This window comes from Neophocaena asiaeorientalis, unplaced genomic scaffold (assembly GCF_003031525.2).
Source record: "Neophocaena asiaeorientalis asiaeorientalis breed wild unplaced genomic scaffold, Neophocaena_asiaeorientalis_V1.1 scaffold504, whole genome shotgun sequence".
In the NCBI taxonomy this organism is placed as follows: Eukaryota; Metazoa; Chordata; class Mammalia; order Artiodactyla; family Phocoenidae; genus Neophocaena; species Neophocaena asiaeorientalis.
In genome coordinates this window covers 5,755,749-5,768,681 of record NW_020174438.1, presented here as the reverse complement: position 1 = coordinate 5,768,681, position 12,933 = coordinate 5,755,749, and the positions used below count along the sequence as shown (strand labels likewise).

The 12,933-nt window shown below is 47.6% G+C and overlaps 1 protein-coding gene across 6 annotated transcripts in view; it reads right to left on the bottom strand.

The window, feature by feature from the left end:
* Window positions 1-12,933, bottom strand: part of DENND2B (DENN domain containing 2B) — a 174,147-nt gene that overhangs the window by 36,380 nt on the left and 124,834 nt on the right. The window lies entirely within an intron of this gene.

The window sequence follows — 12,933 nt, the reverse complement described above, 5'->3', positions numbered from 1 at the left end:
AAAAAAAAAAAAAAAAGAAGAAGAAGAGAAAATGGCAGTGAGTGGCCTGACAACACTGTTTCATTCTTAAAGAGCTCAGCATCCCTTTCCTATAGGACTCGCAAGCTCAAAGTACTGTATGCAAGTAACGGACCTGCCAAGGCTGTCCTCAAGGAAAGAAACAGCCCCTTATCCACAGCAGGCTAAACTCAATGGTCCTCTCTGCCCAATTCATCCCTAGAGACCCTGAGTACTGTCTGCAACAGAAGCCAGTTCTATGACAGGCCAGGGTATCCCCGAAGTCCACATCTGCCAATCAGAGAACAGTAAGATCCGTGGTGTGCTGCTAAATGTTCAACAATCGGCTCCTTGGGCGAGAAAGCATAGATATGCAGCATCTGCCAACTTCCACAGCATAAATATTCCTACTATGGCTGATTTCAAACCAGCAATGTGACCTCATTGGATGTGGACTTGGGAAGAAACACTAATGATCAACTCTCATGAACTGTTACAAAGCATCCCCAGCATGCCACTTCCCAAAGTGGCCCCAAATATGCACTCAAGCCCTTTGATCTATCTCCTTGACAAGCCCCATCTCCCCCGAGGCTTCTGCTACTAGACGCAAGATACCGCACCTCAGCTTGGGTCTTGATCAGAACTCAGATTCTTGAAGGTCTCAAAAGGATCAGGAGGGCCCTTGAAGAAAGAATCCTTCCCACGCTCTCAATGAGAAGGCTAACGGGGAGGGGAGACCAGCTCCTTCGCAGCTCTAGCCTCCAGCAGTGGCATCACATCAAACAAGCATCAGCCATTCCCCAGCTCCAAATCAACACCCTGGTCTTAGCAACTATCGGGAACAGTTCTAAATCAATGTTTTTACCTATATTTACTCACTGAATCTTCACAAAAACTCTGTCATATTATTATACTTTATTATTATCTTCATTTTGCAAATGAAAAACACTGAGGCATACAAAGATTAAATATCTCATTCAAGGTCTCTAGCTGGTACGTGGTGAAGCCAGGACTACACTATATTGCTGCTCTAAAGAGGAAGCAGTGGCCTCTGTCATCTTTGTGAACTGCCTGGCCCCCAGACATAGGTCAGCAGAAATCCCTACAGCACTGAGCACAGCCCTGTCTCCAATGTAGCATTTGTAAGTATCAGGGAACCTTTTAGTCTTCGCTACTAGACCATGATTTCTTCCAGGTAGAGGGACACATACTCAGTGTCTAGAAGGTGCTCAGTAAATGATGAACAAATAAAGACAAGAAAAGGTAAAGGTGAGCTTACCGAAGAGAACCATGGGCATACGTCCTCTTCAGCACACTTTTCTAGTTGTCTACTAGGGTCATCAACGTCAACTTTCAGAATTTTTCCCAAACCGTTTTAGTTCAAAGACAGCGGGGCTTTGCCAACACTGCATGCTACCAAGGCCTACCTGACCCTAATGCTGTGGCCCTCAAAGCCAAGCGGTCCAGCCTCGCAGGCTCCAGAGCGCCACGCCATCCACGGAACGCAGCCAGCTGCCCCTGAGCCAGGCTGCAGTCACTGCTCCATCACACACAGAAAACTGCAGCTCGGGTGAGTCAGGGATTGGCCAGCAATTCCCTGTTGGGTCATAGCCTCTGGCTGCCCCCGATCAACAGGAAACCTCAACATGCTTAAGTTGTTTTTAAAAGGGCAAGTCAAACAAGAGCCCTCCCACGTGTACATGGGCACAGATGAGAGAAATTCGGTGCCCAGCCAAGCCGATGACCAAAGACACTCTGCTCGGCAAGGAGGTGTGAAAAGAGTAAGCCTCGGTACTCCCTAGGGTAGGCAGTGGTAGGGCAACGAGCCAAGCTTGAGCCTGGGGAGAGCCCAACCTACTCACAATCGAGAAAAGCCCAGGCCCCTCACTTTTTTCACAGAACCATGGATGCAAAAGGTCATCAGTCCAGCCCTGTAAGCCAACAAGTGTCTGGGCTACACAAAGGACTCTACGTTTCAGTTATTCTCAGTTGGAGGCGGGAGAAGATGCCTTTTATAGAGGATGACCTTATCATGTGTTTATTCATTTAATAAATACTTAGTGAGCACCTACTATGTGCCAGGCCCTGTTCTACATGCTAGATACAAGAATAAACAAGAGACAAAAATTCATGTCCTCATGAAGCTTGGACTCTAGTCGGTGATGGCCAGTACCCAATGAGATGCAGAATCTTTTAGGAAGCCTTTTCAAACTACATATGCCTCATTTCTCCAGACATTGTGATAAATGCTCCCCTAGCGATATATCTCTTTAACCCTCAAGGTGAGAATTCTGGGTGGCTCCCAGAGGGGGACAGAAGAACAGTGAGAACCTCTGGCCTGTTTGATTCCAGCATGCTTCCAATGATTTCAGAAAGGATAATTCTGTAACTTCCCTCAGTAGTTCAAACATGGAGAAATTCCCACAAGTTAAGACATTCTCTCAATGCCTAGTCTGCTTTAACCGAGGTTTAGTTTTTCTCCTCTCGTGAAGGATAAAACAGAGAAGAGACTGGTCCTTTCCTCTAAAGGTCCTGGTCTTCGGATCTTTGCTGATCTGAGGCCCAGAGCTGCAAGCGCTCCTCGCCCAGCCACCCCACACAGGCCAGGCCCAATGTGCTCCAGCAACTCGGGGTGAAAAGCGGGCCTGCCTATGCTGACCTGGAGCCCAGGCATCCACTGGTTCATCACAGAGAAGGCAATGTTCACTCACTCCACGATCATAGATTAAGGCCCTGCCCTCATGGGGCTCCGGATGCTCACCTCAGGGTAGAACTCAAGGCATCTCTCTACATGTTTCTGATGCTACCTGTTATCAGGAATGTGACCATGGGCAAAGCCACACACTCCCTTTGAGCTGCCAGTTTCAATTCCTCAGAATTGTTCCAACTGTATCACAGGGTTGTCGTAACGGGCACATGTGACTATGGATATGAAACGATGTCATACATTGTAACTCATTATTACTGTTAATTATTAGTAGTAAGTTTTTCACCAGGTTATCTAGGCCAGTTGTTCTCAGTAGAGGGTAAGAACATCACAGTTGCTGGGTTTAAGTTCTAGCACAACCACTAACAAGTTACATGATTTTGAGCAAATAACTTCCTCTAAGCCTCAGTTTCCTTATCTGTAAAATGGAGGTTAAAAGGACACACATCTCAGAGGATCGTTGTAAGGAACAGGGACAATACGCATCAAGTGTTGCGCTCAGCGGCTCACACCAGTACTCAATCTCAGCTTAATAATTACTAGCATTAACAAGGAGCTGCCCGATCAGAATAATCACTTGGCAAACTTTTCAGAACAGTTTACCTCTGTCCTTGGATTCTAAACATTTGGGGTGCGAGGGGAAAGGAGTAAATTAAATATGGCCATAAATTCTTTGCAGCTCATGCTATCAAAAGGTTGAGTCTATTCTTCTGCCCCTTGAATCTAGGCTGACCTTGTGATTTGCTTTGATGAATAGAACATGGTGGAAAATAAGTTGTCTCAGTTCCAAACTTGAGGCCTCAAGAAGCCTTGCAGTTTCCGCTTCACGCGCTTGGAACGCTGCCCCGAGACTGTCACGTAAGAAAGCCAGTCTAATGTTTCAGAGGAAGAGAGGCCATGCGCAGCATCACTGTAGTCCCTCAGCCGACAGCCAGCCACCACATGGGCCTGACACATGGTGAGGTCATCTTGGACCCAACTGAACCAGTTACATGAGCGAGCCCGGGGAAGCCAGTAGAGGAACTTCCCAGTGAACGCACAGAAACACAAGAAATCATAGCTTGTTCTAGCCCACTAATTCTTAGGGTGGTTTGCTACAATGCAATAGTAAAATGATGTTGTGGGAAAGGCACTGTGTGTAACTGGCCCTCCCCACCCCAGTGCAGGACCAGGGCCCTGGGCCTTCCATCCCCGTGCCTCTCTCTTCCTCCACTTCCCTACAGACCAGCTGCCAAGGTCTGAATGTTTGGACTGCATCCCTCTCCCCGGCTCTCTCTCACCCTACTAGAGGCTCTGGCACTCTTTTGGGAGTCTCCCCTGAACACTCCCTAGAAATGAAGCTAGTCCTGCAATCCCAAGAGTCAGCTTCCACCAGTCCTTGCTCCCAGGTTGAGGGAGGGCTCAGGAGAATCTGTCACCTAGAGAACAGGGAGGCTTAAGGAGGAACACACTGGGGGCTAGCAGTCAGGATGCGTGTGTCCTTGTGACAGTGAGTTTACACAACAGGTGGCACGTCCTTGGCATGGATGGGAGAGGGTGCTCGCTCTTGGGCTTCAGTTTCACTCTCTAGTTGTTTCCCGGTTCCTCAAACTGAGGTTGGAAGTGAAAGCAATTCTCCCCCTGTTGGACAAGGAAAGGCTACGGCCAAGAGAATGACAGTGCTGGGACCCGGGCTGCCTTAGGAAGCCAAGCACCTGAGCAAAGCCTTCTTTTGGGTCTGGTCTCCCATTCTGCCACTGACTGTCTCCGGCTTCACTTCTTCAGGGCTCTTGGACAGCTCCTTGCCACCCTTCCCTGAACCCTGAACAAGGGAACAAAGGAAGCCACCTACTCCCCAGGCCACAGTGTGCTAACTGTACCAGGCTTAAGACACACCTTGGTTCTCCATCCATTCAACCAGTATTTACTGAGCACCAACTATATACCAGGTACTATTTTAGGCATTAAGGACTGGCAGAGACTAAAAATAGACAGTCTCTCTCTACAGGTTACATTCTTTTTTTTTTTTAATTTATTATTATTTATTTATTTATTGGCTGCGTTGGGTCTTCACTGCTGCACGCAGGCTTTCTCTAGTTGTGGAAAGCAGGGGCTACTCTTTCATTTTATTTTATTTATTTGATTTTTTGCGGTACGCGGGCTTCTCACTGTTGTGGCCTCTCTCGTTGTGGAGCACAGGCTCTGGACGTGCAGGCTCAGCGGCCGTTTGCAGTGCGTGGGCTTCTCATTACGGTGGCTTCTCTTGTTGTGGAGCACGGGCTCTAGGCGCATGCGTGGGCTTCAGTAGTTGCAGCACGCAGGCTCAGTAGTTGTGACGTGTGGGCTCTAGAGCACAGGCTCAGTAGTTGTGGCACACAGGCTTAGTTGCTTCGCAGCATGTGCGATCTTCCCAGGCCAGGGATTGAACCCATGTCCCCTGCAATGGCAGGTGGATTCTTAACCACTGTGCCACCAGGGAAGTCTCTCTACAGGTTACATTCTGGTGGAGGGAGACGGTATGGCTTTAGTTGTCTCGAGTGAACAGACAATAAAGAAACCAACCCTGTGAGATGGTTGTGGGGCCAGTGAAGAAGAATAAAGCAGGGTAAAGGGGTAGAGCTTAACAGTGAAGCAGATCAGGGGAGACCCCTCTGCCAGGGAACATGGGATGCAGCGGGAATGTTCCAGACAAGAGCAGCAGTAGGGCAGAGGCTCGAGGCAACTGCAAACTTACTGTACTCTGGGGGCAACAAAGGGGCCAGTGTGGCCAGCGTGGAGTAAGAAGAGGAGGAGTGGGCTGGAGATCAGTCAGGAGCACCAGAGAATCCCGTGGACCAACAACGAGGCTTGGGCTTTTACTCTGAGAGAGAAAGGAAGCTCTTGAAGGGATACGAGCAGAAGAATGACATGCTCTGACTCCATATGAGAGAATGAAGTGTAGGGATGCACGGGTGGCCACAGGGAGATTACTTAAAGGCTACTGTAACAATCCAGGCAAGAGGTTACAACCGCTTGGATTAGAACGACAGATCTATCAACATCTATCTTGAGGGCTGTGCCAATCAGAGTTGCTGACGAAGTGGATGAGAGGTATGAGAGACAAAGGGAAGTCAAGGATGAATCACAGTTTCTGGCCTGAGCACCTGGTAGAAAGGAGTCAAGGTTACAGCTTTCCATTTCGGATTCATCAGTAGTATATAGATACTGTGTAAAACTATATGGCTAGACGAACCATCAAGGGAGTCAGCCTATCTAGAGAAGTCCAAGGGATGAACCCCGGGGCACTCCAGCATTTCCGGCTTATGTAGAGGAGGAACAACTAGCAAAGGAAACTGACTGGAAGAGCACGTAGTGAGGAAGGAAGGAAACCACGAGGAGGGATAGCCTGAGACCTTCGAGAAATAGGGAGTGATCAGCTGAGCCAGATCTGCTAACAACTGAGCAAGGGGAAGACTGCAGAGTGATCCCTAGATTTAGGTAGTCACTGTGACCTTGAGAAGAGAGGTTCTGGTGGCAAGGTAGGGAGGGAAGGCTGACTGGAAGGAATTCAAGAAATGGAAGAGAGAAAGTGGAGATAAAGAGCTCAGACAGCTCTTTCAAAGGGTTTCCCTAAAGGGGGAACAAGGCAACGAGGTGGCAGTTCGAGGGGAATGTGGGGTACAGAGCGTTTTGTTGGTGGGTTTGAGCTCAGAGTTATTAGAGCATGCTTAAATGATGACTGGAATAATCCAGTAGAGAGGGGAAAAGCCGTTAATGCAGGACAAGAGTATAAGTGCAGGCAGTGAGCAAAGTGAGCAGGCAGTGAAGGGCTGGGGACCCAATGCCCATCTACAAGGCACGCCTTAGACGGAAGAACCCCATTTGCTCTCATTCCCATGTACCCAGGCTGAGTGTTTTCTCACACGATCTCATTCCTATGTTGCTTTATGCTTCCTTCACTGCAGCTTTGACTCCTGCATATATTTCCAATTCATTCCACAGAGGGAAAAGATCCAGAGATGTTCTTTCTTCCTGTCCTTCAAGCATCTGGATCCAGCTTCCTCCCCAACCTCAATGATCTACTCAATGCCTAAGTCCTATCAATTCTACGTCCTTCATATCTCTCAGATCTGTCCCTCCTGTGCCATTCCCACTGCTACTGCTGCTGCCTTGATTCAGATCTTATCTACCGGGACCATTCACACAAGCTCTCAACTTCTCTCTCTGTCTTCCGTCTTAACCCAGTTCCAAGTCCATCCTCTCGTCTCCTGACATCTTTCAAAAATACAAAACTCATCATGCTTCAAACTCCCCACTACATACAGAATGAAATGCAAATTCATTGGCATGGATCACAAGGCCCCCATGATGTGGTCCCTATTTTTCCTTTATCATTTCATACTGTCTTTTCCTTCAAACAAATCTGCATCCCACTCTTAGTCACATCAAACTCCTTGCTTTTCACAACTTTAGGCCTTCATGCATTCAACATTCCCTTTGCCTGCAGTGCTGCCTTGTGTCCACTTACATGTCTCTGTAACTCCTCTATGGGATCTCTCTTCACCCTACCCCCTCACCCAGGTGGAGATGTCTGATTTTTGATGCCTCCACTGTGCCTGGAAAAATGTCTACTACGCTACTTATAACACTTTACTTGACTATATTTTTCCTCATCTGCCTCCCTTACTAGACTATGAGTGAAGTACTTGAAGGTGGTGACAGGGTCTTATTAATCTTGATATAACCTGCTCTTTGTACTGCATCTAGAATTTAGTAGGAATTAATGCATCTGTGCTGAGTGACTAAATGAATGAATACAAAAATAAACGATTAAAACCTAGGTCTCCTTATTACTCCTCAGGGCACTGTTTACAGACTTCATTGCCTCTCTCTTTGTGCCATATGACCTGAAGAACAACACAGAAAGGTACATAAAGCACTTAGTGCAGCCCAGCATGACTGTCAGTCCCTAAAGCCCTCTCCCATAAGGCAAAAATCACACCCTAGACCAAGAGTCTAGAGACCTGGGTTCTGCTCTGGTCCTGGTTCCATCACTTCCTGGATGGGTTCATAAGCAAAGTCACCTGAATTCTCTGAGCCTCAGGTTCTTTTTTTTTTTTTTTTTTAAAGAATGGTTAAATACATGTATGTACGTATGTATGTACATATGTATGTATGTATGTATGCATTTATTTTTTACCACACCATGTGGCTTGTGGGATCTTAGTTCCCCGACCAGGGATCAAACCCGTGCCCCCTGCCTTGGAGACATGGAGTCTTAACGACTGGACCGCCAGGGAAGTTCCCTCAGGTTCTTTATCTACAAAACAGGAGGAAAACACTTGCTCTGAGTATCCTCACATACTAGCTGTGTGACTAAAATGATGTAAATTTTAAAAATGTTTGAACACCGTTAAAAGTTCCGTGAAGACAGGAGAAATATCAAAGAAAAGTAAATACACAGCAGCTAAGACACTTAATATGCTGCTCTTATCACCTCTTTACTGCTCTTTATTCTAAAATCTCAGAGCTTGCCCCTGGGGAGGCAGACACTGTGAAACTGGGCCCTTGTGCCACCACCTTGTCAGCAGGCAGCCAGCTCTGCTCCTCAGCAAAGGCGTGGATGCCAACGCTGCAGCACATGACTGGCCAAATCCAACATTTACAAGAGAGGGAGTAAGATAAACAGAAGGAGAAAGAGAGAAAGGGGGCGGGGGAGAATGCAAAGGAAATTTAATAGAGGAGCATAAGCACACACACACACACGAACACACACACACACACACACACATGCACACGCACACACACAGACAAACGTATAAGACAAGTGAGTAGGACAGAAAGGGCATGAACTAAGGTAGAATGAGAAACAAACTTAAAGAGAGGGCAACGTGTGTGTGCTCACGCACGTGCACACGTACAGACAGAAAGTGAGAGTTAAAGTGCAAAACACGTGCCCTTCCCTCCAGTGCTGTTTCACAAGAATACAACCTAACCCTTGGGTTAGTGACCTGGGCCATCCTCCAGTAACATAGCAGGAAGCATTCATGCCAAGGGACACCCCATATATTGTCAAGGTCACCTAGGGACTCTTTGGGAGGGAAGGCTGTCTTTAGTCCTTGATGACAAGACAGTTCTGAGCTCAGCATGCTCTGGCCACAGAGCTCCTGAAGTGTCACTATCAGGAAGCAAACCAAATTGGGGCCAGTTGAAGAAGGCTCCTGGGAGTCCAGGAAACAGCCCCAGAGGCACCAAGATGGGCTGTGGGCTCCATGAAGTGAGCCTGTCCACAGATTAAGGTTACACAGGGCCCAGCTTCCAACAAGCCTAGTCCCTACTGAGTAGGTGTCTAACCTGCTTCCTAATGAAACTGCCTGGGAGTTGGCCAACCACCATCCCAGGGCTGCTCAACTAAAGCGGGTCCTGGTGGCTCAGTGGGCAGCAGCATCTTCCCATCACTATGTGACCGCCCCAAGTCTGGAGATGGCATGCTCACTGCACTCCCCCAAGGCCATATTCTGAGGCACCCAGAAGGAGAAAAGGGAGGAAGTCTGCCTGAGTCCTATCAGCAAGTCCAGAAGTTTATTCCTCAGGCCAGAGCAGGGGCTCAGTTCAGTAACGGACACCCCACTCTGGGACAAAAGTCAAAAAGAAGGTGACACTCACAACTTGACCGTCTCGCTCCCAAATGGCTGGAAGCCCTCCATAGGGTCCAGGACAGCCTCATCCTCCAAGTGGGGCTACATCTGGACCACTACCTACAGAGACTCAAAGTCAATCACAGCTTGTCAGGGTAAGTAGAACAGTAGCTAGGGTCAGAGCAGAAACTGAGTCACCTTGTCACCTCCAGAAAGCACATCTACCTGCCTGTCATCTAGCTGATTTCTAGGGAAGCACAAGGAGAATTGGTGAGCTCTTCTCTGGGAAGGAACCCCAAGTCCTCTAGGAAGTAATGGCAATGAACATAAAGAGAGCATTTATAAGACAGACGCCTTCTCTGAGACAGGTGAAAAAATGACGCCTTATGGGAACGTCCCCAATGCCCTAGGTCCAGCAAAAATGGAACTGCTGTATAAAGCAGAACCAGGTGCTACGCAAAGCCAAGAGGGAGAGAAAGGCAGCTGCAGGAAACCATGCTAAAGACATTTGTGATGGTTTCAAAACATGGTCCCCAAATTCTTTGACATGCCTGCTGTCAACATGACCGCTTCTCTTGAATCTGGGCTCTGTGATTGCTTGACCAATAGAATATGGTAGAACTGAATCTGTGCTACTTTTCAGGCCCAGGCCTCAGGAAACCAACAGCTTCTACTTCCTGTCTCTCAGGCTGTGAGAGAGCCCAGGTCATGTGGAGAAGGTAGGTGTTCTGATGGACAGTCTCAGCTGGGGTCCCAGCAACAGCCAGCATCAACCCCCAGACATGTGAGGTAAGACGCCTCCAGGAAACACCAGCCCCTAGCCACTGAGTCACCCTAAGCCTTGAAGTCTTTCCAGCTGAGGTCCCAGACATCATGAGCAGGGAGCAGCCATCCCTGTGGTCTCTGTCTGAAATCCTAAACTACAGAGTCTGTGAGCAGAATCAAATGGTCGTTTCACACTATAAAATTTGGGGTAGTTTTGTAACGGTAGATACCTGACACAGATTTGGGTACCTAGAAGTGGAATGCTATTGACACAAGATCCTAAAACATTGACCGTGGGACTGGGTGATGGTTGTTGGGGGTGCTTAAGGCAAATATAAGGAAAACGTTAGAAGCTAGAGGAAAGAGAACCCTCATAATGTTGAAAAGTTTGGCAACTCTGTCACCTGTGGTAACATGGAAAATAGGAAGTATATCTCATATATTAGATGAACTAGCCAAAGACATTTCCAGGCAGAGTGCCCAAGGTGCCCTCTGACTCCTCGCTGTCTCTAGTGAAAGGAAAAAGAGATGAGCCAAACAGGGAACCGTTTTCAAACAAAATTTAAAGGAAACATAAATGAGAAAGGGCTTTCTGAGTTAGAAAATAAAACTTGTTTCAGTCTCTGTCTCTCTAGACAAGAAAAAATTCTCAAATTAAAAAATGGTTTCCAGGGCTTCCCTGGTGGCGCAGTGGTTGAGAGTCCGCCTGCCGATGCAGGGGACACGGGTTCGTGCCCCGGTCTGGGAAGATCCCACATGCCGTGGAGCGGCTGGGCCCGTGAGCCATGGCCGCTGAGCCTGCGTGTCCGGAGCGTGTGCTCCGCAACGGGAGAAGTCGCAACAGTGAGAGGCCCACGTACCGGAAAAAAAAAAAAAAAAACCGCTTCCAGATTGTGGTGACAGTTACACTCCGTGGGTGTGTGTATGTGTGTATATGAACTCATCAAATTGAAAACTTTATTCTTTTGGTTTTTTGTTTTGTTTTGTTTTAACATCTTTATTGGAGTATAACTGCTTTACAATGGTGTGTTAGTTTCAAACTGAAAACTTTAAATTGCATTTATGGTACTTTAATTATCCCTCAATAAATCTTTTTAAAAAAATATAGAGTGGGACTGAAAGATCCTTTGCCAAGACCTAAGGAAGATTTAAAGTACTGCCTCACAGAATCTTACACACAGACAGACAAAAGGCCTTCTAAGGATCTTAAGGGTGAGCCCTGAAGATCCTCTGTAAATAATAAGGCCTCTAAGACTCTTAACAACCAGTGTCCCATAGCAATCTCACAGGGAAAAATCCACTTATCCACCTTCTGAGGTACTACAAGTGCCATGTGGAGGCTCTAAACCAAGGGCTCTAAGAGTGAATACAGAGAGGGGAGGGGAATCCTTCATAGCTGAGTGGTCAAGAAAAGGACTGGGAGGGAAGTAACATCTGCATCCAGACTGGCAGAAATGTAAGGTTTGCATTAGAGAGCCGTGCAAGATTAAGACAGAAAGAAAAACCAGGGTTTTTTATGGAAGCCTTACAAAGCAAGCCAAGTTTGACTGTATCATAGATGACAGTAGTTTTTGAGCAGGGAAATCCCAGTCATGTTTATAGGGAGGTGAATGTAGAGGTACAATAAAATAACAGAAGGAACAGGAGAGCTAGGCTTGCGTTCTTCCTCCCATTAGCTTTGTATCCTTGGGGAGTACCTCCTCTTCTCTGTGTCTGTTAGCCAAACTGTCAAACAAGTGGGTGAGACCAAATGAGCTCCAAGGCTCCTCTTCAGCTCTGCCTTTCTCAGAGTCTATGGACTGAATGGAAAGGGAATCCAAAGTTAACAAGACCTATCATGGAAGATACTATAAAGAGTCAAATAGTACAAGTAGCCTATGTTCTAAGAGGCTGAGCTCCCAGCCATCTAGACAACTGGTCAACCAACAGTTAGTCTTCTAGGTACCAGGCACAGTTCCAGGCTCAGAGGAAACAGAAAGCAGTCAAAGTCCTTGATCCCAAGAAGTCTACACTTTTACAGGCACCCAAGTTTCCCACACACACATCCAGAGGTAAGGTTTCCAAAACACAATACAGACAGCCTATATTTGCAAGTCACAATGATCCAGATGCTGGAGTTTCACAGTGAAGAAGCTGTTGAGGAAATAAGCAGACATGACAAGTCTTCTGAGAACAGCCCCTGCTGCCTGCCAAGTCTCACAGTACAAGTGAAATCTCCTGAGAGCAACAAGTGGCAAAGTTTACCCCATCTAGATGGCTGAACTAGCTCTCAACATAACACTTTCTTAGCAACCATTAGCATGACCATTTCTTTTTTTTTTTGGCTGCGTTGGGTTTTTCGTTGCTGCATGCAGGCTTTCTCTAGTTGCGGTGAGCGGAGGCTACTCTTGGTTGAAGTGTGTGGGCTTCTCATTGCGGTGGCTTCTCTTGTAGCGGAGCACGGGCTCTAGGTGCACGGGCTTCAGTAGTTGTGGCATGCGGGCTTCCGTAGTTGTGGCTCGCGGGCTGTAGAGCACAGGCTCAGGAATTGTGGCGCACGGGCTTAGTTGCTTTGCGGCATGTGGGATCTTCCCAGATCAGGGATCGAACCCGTGTCCCCTGCGTTGGCAGGCGGATTCTTAACCACTGCGCCACCAGGGAAGCCCAGCATGACCATTTCTTAGCAAGCAAGTCACTAAGCTCCTTCTGGTCCCACCCAGGTCATCAACACCAACATCATAAAGCCTGACCTCTGGAATTCAGAGGAGCTTTGAGAATCTCACCTCCCACCCCCAGAAATGGATGCAGCCAAATCTAACGAGCTGGAGTGGGAACAGCCTGTGGGGAGGTGAAGCAGCTAAGGGTGAAGCAACGTGACCCTTTGTCCTC